The following is a 4,745-nucleotide window of genomic DNA, read 5'->3' as shown; positions in this document are numbered from 1 at the left end:
TCACACCTTCTAATAGTGTCACTCCCTGGGCCAAGCATCTACAAACCATTGTTCTGTCATACTCCTGGTTCAGAGAGTGGGTATGTCCTCTGCAAACAGACAGGGCCACACCCTTAAAAATGGAGTAACAGGCAGACTGTAGCCCCAGCTGGAGTACTGCCCTCAGTTCCTAGCACTTACTATTAAAATTACATGGGGGGGGGCGGTTAGACACGGTGTGGTACCACCTGTAATCCCAGCACTCAAGAGGTTGAAGTTGGAAGACTGCAAGTTCAAATCCAGTCTGGGCTACATGAGGTCACATCTCACTAAACACTAGGGCTGAGGCTGTAGATCAGTGGTAGGGTTGTCAGTAACTCGGCATATGCAAAGGCCATGTTTGGAGCCAAACAAACAAGCAAGCAAATAAAATCTCAAACAATTGGCAATGGTGGTGGAAACTGGGGCATGGGGGTAGTGAGGAGCATGTGGATGTAGTAGCTGGCTGCTGAGGGGTCCCTGTGGTACGACTGATGGGGCGGGGGCAGAGGTAAAGATGAGCTTTTGGCTAAAGACCTCTGAGCATGTTTGTAGAGGCCGGCGGGACTCCTTGTGACTGCTGAAGGGCTTCTGGGACATATAGCACCTCACTTCCTGAGATTATCTGGTCATCTGTGATGAATCCAGAAGGCTGCTGCCATTTTGAAGCTCTGTGGAGAAGGAAGACTCAAGATCTCAGACACCTCTCTCTCTCTCTCTCTCTCTCTCTCTCTCTCTCTCTCTCTCTCTCTCCCTCTCTCTCTCTCTCTCCCTCCCTCCCTTCTTCCATCTCTGTCTTTCTCTGTCTCTGTCTCTGTCTCTGTCTCTGTCTCTCTCTCTCTCTCTCTTTCTCTCTCTCTGTCTCTCTCTGGTTGGATATGTGAGTTCAGGTTCTGTAGCTATGAAACTGTGGAGGTGGAGTCTGGGGAGATGCTCAGTTGGTAAAGTGCTTGCCAGACAAGCATGAGGACCTGAGTTTGGCTCCCTGGCAGCCAGATTCAAAAACTGCCTGGCATAGCAGTGTGTGCCTATAGTCCCAGCATTGAGGAGAGCATTGGCTGGCCTGCCAGTGTAGCTGGATTGGTAAGCTTTGGGCTCAGTGAGAGACCCTGTCTCAAAATAAGGTGGAGCGTTATAGAGGAAAACATTTGATATCAACCTCTGGCCTCTGGATGTGTGCACACCCAAATACCTATTTTACACACACACACACACACACACACACACACACACACACACACTACATACATTCATACTCTGAAATAAGCAAAACAAATAAATAAAAACTTTGGGATGGAGTAAGCAAATACTCGATGTCTGAAATCTTTGATCTTTTGTGATCTCTGTAAACCAACTCCACCCCGTCTGACCTTACTACACAGGTTCCAAAGATGTTGGTGGCACTGCTCCAGGCTTTTTATTTGGTTGGAGTTCACATGGCATTGGCTGGAGCTGACCCCCTCAGTCTCCCCCCACTTTGAGGCCTGAAAATTAACAAGGCTACTGTTGTCTCTGGGTCTGAGTTTCAGAACTAATATTTTTAAAAACCTCTTTAAATGTAAATTGACTCCAGACTAACCCACAGGCAGTCATATAGGGTTTGGGGTGGGGTGGGGAGAGAGTGCTGGCTCAGCCAGTCACCATCCACTTGATCGAAGTCAAAACCCTTCACTCTGTAGCCTTGGCTTTATCCAGGGAGCAGCAGGGTAGCTTATAAGGCAGAAGGCCAGAGGAAGCGCCATCCCGGTGGACATGAGCTTGTCAAAGTCATACAGCCATCCTGTTTTTGTTTGGTGTTGACCTTGGCCATTGAAAACCTTCATTTCCCAGCTTGGGACACCAAGGCTCAGAATGAGGCAACAAATTTTCCAAAGCCACGTGGTCATGGCCAAGCTAGGAAATCCACTTCCTGCCTCCTGGATACCATTTAGGACGCCAGGCAGGCACGCGAGGATTAGCCCTGCTGCTCCTGTCTCTTAGGCCCAGTGAAGCCAGGCTCACTTTTACAACCAGGAGCTCTCAAATCCTTCTTTGACATCTCAGTGATGTCAAAGCTCCTGACACATAGGAGAGCCCCTCCCCCCCATCAGAAATGACCATGGCCCAGGAAGGCAAGGCAGGGTGGTGTGACTGCTGACCACAGTCACCAGCAGGCCCTGATTCCAGTAGCTGTTCCAGAAGCAGCAACCTAGGCCTATAATTTGCAGACTGGACCTGGACCAAGAGCAATTCTACCACTGGATCAGCCACCCCATTGGTCCTGGCCTATTAATTCTTGGCTCCCTGCATGGCAGATTTGCCTCCAGGCAGCAGTGCCCAGGAGCCTCTCTGCCTGAGGGGCCCCAAAGTCTCGCCCCTGTCTCCTCATGCTCTCCAGAGCATCTCTGCCCAGAGGAACTCAGGCCCCTCACTGTCTCCCCTTTCCCCCCAGCCTTCTTCTGGCCTCCGTCATCAATTACTAACCTCCCTGGCTCCTGCCAGCTGAATCATGCATTTCTTCTCCCCTAAAGGGCCTGGGCTGGGCTTCCTGCCATCCACTCTGACAATCTATACAGATAACTGCAGGGCACTTTCCCACAAAAAGTGGGAAAATGGCCCAGAAATCGGAGAACTTGCTCCTTCCCCTATCCCTCTACCATTTTTCCAAAAAGCCCGAGCAAAGCCCAAACATAAGAGACTCTGAGAATATGGCAGAGCATCCCCCCCTACCTCCAGGGACTGCTTTGCTCTCACATAGACTGAGAGGCTGGGCCTCTCTTCTTGGATGGACCCCTGGAAGATGCTAAGGACTTAGGAGCTATGGGGGAAGTTGCTTCTAAAGGCCTCAGCCTCTGTCATCATCGTCTAGATAGCCAAGGCTATGCCCTAAACAGGTGCTTCCCTCTAGGGTTCTCTGTATGCCCCTTGTTCCCCCGAAAGCCAGACTTCCCTTTCAGAAATGCAAATCTGTCACAATTCCTGTGTGTGATCTTTGGTTCCCTACTCTCCTCCTATGCTTCTCAGCTGCCCGGTAGGGCTTTGTCACCATGGACCTCATGCTGGCCCTGGCTGCTCTCCTTGCATCCTTCCCACCACAGGGTCCCTGAACTCGGGCTATTCCCTCTGCCTGAAATGTTTCTCCTGTTTGTCACCTGGATGACAACTATCTGCTCATTTCTACTCTTCAGCCTCTGTAGCCCAAATCTCTGTCCCTTGAACCCTCCCCATCACAGCAGAGTCAGTGCAATTGAGTGCTTGTCTGGGGAGATGACTGAAGTGTGACTTCTCCATGAGAGCAGTGAGATTAATGACTCTGGTGCTCCTGTGTGCCCTGCAGCACCCTGCATGGCTTCAGCCAGGTCACTAGGCCACATCTGTAGACTGGAGGAAGCAACTGCAGTCTTTTCTCTGCCAAACTCCCATGGCTCCAGGTCTCCCATTAGAAGTTCTCAGGGTTCTCAGGGGAAGACTGGGCAGAGTAGAGGTGCAGAGGGTTTGTTCCCGGCAGAAGTGTGCAAAAAGACATGCGTGTATCTTCAAGCACATGGGGCATGCTGACCATAACAACATGTATGTGTTGTCCATGCCAGAACTCTCGCCAATACTCATGCCCCACGCCCCCAGCCCTGGCTGCTGGTCACGGACCTCAGATTGTTCATTGCACCGACATAATGAAAACCACCTCTGGGAGAGAAAGTTTTTAAAACCCAGATCTGAGGTCACAGGCCTGGGCTGTTCAGATTCGTCACTAATTGAGTTTAACTTAGAGTCTCAGTTTTTCCTTCTTTTAAAAAAGAAGGCTGTCAGTTTCCACCATGTAGGGCTGTGAGTAAATCAGATGCTCAGTGTATGTTTGCACTTAGCACTGCACGTGTACAAGTTCAACTGGCAATAGCCTCTAGCACAGCTAAAACCCAGGTTTGGCTTTGCTGTGAGCAGTGCTCTGGGTTACGCCTCAGATCCAGCTTGATCAAGGAACCAAGCTTACTCCTCAACTCCAAGGAGGAAAACAGCATGGCTTAAGGAAAGTTTATTTTAAAATGTGTGTGTGTGTGTATTTGTGCAGGTTCCTCTTTACATGTATGTATATGTACATGTGTGTGTATGTGTGTATGTGTGCACCTGTGCACACATATGCGCACACATGCATGTGTATGTGCGTGTGCGTGGGTGTATGTGTGTGTGTAAGCCAGAGGGCAATCTCTCATGTCATTCTTCAGGGTCCTGTCTGTCTTGTTTTGAGACAGGGTCTCTTATAGGCCTGGAACATGCTGACTGAGGTAGGCTGGCTGGTCTCTGCCTCACCAGTGCTGCGATTACAAGCACACATGACCTCAAGAAACATTATTAAATATTGGTGCTGAGGCTCAAATCCTAGTCCTCATGCTTGCAGGCAAGTGATTTATTAACTGTGCCATCCTCCCTCCCCCATAAGCTGAGCTTAATAAAGATTGTGGGGTCAGATGAAAGGTTACATATAAACTTCCCCAAGTAACAAGAAGAGCCCCATGCCACATTCCTGACTATGCTCCCTCTCTGCACTCCGCCTCTGTGGTACAGTGACTTCACCCTTCCTCAGTCTGAACTATTTCCCCAGTAGTTTGGGGCTGGCCTAAATGTGTATACTGTTAGAGAAGAAGCTGACACTTATTACCGTGTGTGTGTGTGTGTGTGTGTGTGTGTGTGTGTGTGTGTGTGTGTGTGTGCGCGCGCGCGCGTGTGCACGCCTGTAATGTGCATTCATGTGT

Source organism: Rattus norvegicus, chromosome 8 (genome assembly GCF_036323735.1).
Source record: "Rattus norvegicus strain BN/NHsdMcwi chromosome 8, GRCr8, whole genome shotgun sequence".
Taxonomy (NCBI): Eukaryota; Metazoa; Chordata; class Mammalia; order Rodentia; family Muridae; genus Rattus; species Rattus norvegicus.
The sequence above is the reverse complement of the archived record's forward strand: the minus strand, read 5'-3'. Positions refer to the sequence as shown.